General features: G+C 48.7%; 1 protein-coding gene across 2 annotated transcripts in view; it reads left to right on the top strand.

Annotated features, from left to right (window-relative positions):
• setd7 (SET domain containing 7, histone lysine methyltransferase) overlaps positions 1–2,266 on the top strand; it is a 519,573-nt gene that overhangs the window by 187,897 nt on the left and 329,410 nt on the right. The gene's annotated exons all lie outside the window — the stretch shown is intronic.

Genomic DNA, 2,266 nt, shown 5'->3' with positions numbered 1-2,266 from the left:
CAGCACCGGTTCCCCTCAGGGCTGCGTTCTTTCCCCCCTTCTCTTCTCCCTGTACACCAACAGCTGCACCTCCAGTCACCAGTCTGTCAAGCTCCTGAGGTTTGCGGACGACACCACCCTCATTGGGCTCATCTCTGGTGGGGATGAGTCCGCCTACAGGTGGGAGATCGACCATCTGGTGACCTGGTGCAGCCAGAACAGTCTGGAGCTCAACGCTCTGAAGACAGTGGAGATGGTCGTGGACTTCAGAAAGAGCACAGCCCCACCCTCCCCCATCATCCTGTGTGACTCCCCAGTCACCACTGTGGACTCCTTCAGCTTCCTGGGCACCATCATCTCCCAGGACCTCAAGTGGGAGCTGAACATCACCTCCACCATCAAAAAGGCCCAGCAGAGGATGTATTTTCTGTGGCAGCTGAAGAAGTTCAGCCTGCCAAAGACAATGATGGTGCACTTCTACACCGCCATTATTGAGTCCATCCTCACCTCCTCCATCACCATCTGGTACACTGCTGCCACTGCCAGGGACAAGGGCAGGCTGCAGCGTATCATTTGCTCTGCAGAGAAGGTGATTGGCTGCGATCTTCCTTCTCTGGCAGGGGGCTGCGGTCCATCAGGACCAAAACCTCTCGCCACAAAAACAGTTTCTTCCTGTTTGCAACTAGCCTCATTAACAAGGCCCGGGTCCCCCACTGACACTCCCCCTTTGCAAATGATACAAATGTCTCTGCAAATGTAAATACTGTTTCATCTCATCGTCGTGCACAGACCTGGCACGTCGCACATATTTGTTGTTGATTGTTGATCTTTGTTGTTGTATATTTTTATGTTGTCAGTTTATATATTTATATGTACACAATATTCTCTTTCTACTTGTTTCTACTTTGTCTTCAAGAAAGATAAGAATCTTTGCCCTTGCATTGATTTCTGAGATCTGAATAATATCACCATAAAGAACAAATATCCTCTGCCCCTCATCAGTCCAGATTTTGAGTCACTTCAAAGCACCATCAAACTGGACCTGGATCTGGATAAACATTCTCAGAGCCTTGACAATATAAAGCAGGTGCTTCAAAGACTGTGTCAGCTTGTACAGTTGTGCTCAAGGTAAAGCCACTTACCATACTCCTGCTGGTGTGCTCTGTCCCCTTCCAGTTCCTGGTTGACCATGGTCATTCTCACTATTGTTAACAGATCTTTGGAGGCTCTGCATTTCAATCCGTAAACACTCTACAGCTTTGGAGACTGCTGATCTCCTCAGGCATCATGTATTTTGTTGGTACCCCTCTGGACGTTGTCTCGGGCCGCGGCACTCATTTCATCTTGCAAGTATGGAACTCATTCTCTCAGGCCCTCAGTGCTTTGGTGAGTCTATCCAACTGTTATCATCCTCAGACTAATGGACAGACAGAGTGGGCTAATCAGGATCTGGATGTGGCTCTACGTTGTGTCACAACTAGGAATCCCTCTTTGCCCTAGATTGAATATGGTCACAACTCCCTGAGCAGTGCTGCTATGCCTCCATTTGAAAGTTTTTTGGTTACTTACCTTCTCTTCACCGTTTATTCATTGCAGTCCCATCTCTGTCACTGACCCTGACCCTTGCCGACCATCACCAGATCCCTGCAGTCCATTATCAGCCAGGTCCGAAAGTCAATTTTATTTATATAGCGCCAAATCACAACAACAGTTGTCTCACAGCACTTTTCATAAAAGAGCAGGTCTAGACCGTACTCTATGATGCTATTTACAGAAGCCCAACAGTTCCCACCAAGTGCAAGCACTAGGCGACAGAGGCAAGGAAAAAGAGGCAGAAACCTCGAGCAGAACCATGGCTCAGGGTGGGCGGCCATCTGCAAGAGAGAGAGGGGGGGGGGGAGGAATGTTAATGATTATAATAACAATAATAACAATAGGACTAGTAACAATAGTCGTTGCAGCAGAGGGTGTCGAGCAGGAACACGGGGGCAGCAGGTGACCCGCAGCCACAGATCCAGACTCCACAGCTCCAGAGCCAGAAAACCTGCAGGAAGTGAGAGGAGGAGAGAGGAGAAGGACGAGAAAGCACAAGACTACCGGAAAGGGGAGAAGTTGTGTTAGTAACATGCAATAATGGGATGAGGTTGCATACAGAGGGAGAGAAAGTAGAGGAGAGAGGAGCTCAGTGTATCATGGGAAATCCCCCGGCAGTCTAGGCCTATAGCAGCATAACTAAGGGATGGTTCAGGACTCACCTGAGCCAGCCCTAACTATAAGCTTTATCAAA

This window comes from Micropterus dolomieu, linkage group LG19, assembly GCF_021292245.1.
Source record: "Micropterus dolomieu isolate WLL.071019.BEF.003 ecotype Adirondacks linkage group LG19, ASM2129224v1, whole genome shotgun sequence".
NCBI lineage: Eukaryota > Metazoa > Chordata > Actinopteri > Centrarchiformes > Centrarchidae > Micropterus > Micropterus dolomieu.
The sequence above is the reverse complement of the archived record's forward strand: the minus strand, read 5'-3'. Positions and strand labels throughout refer to the sequence as shown.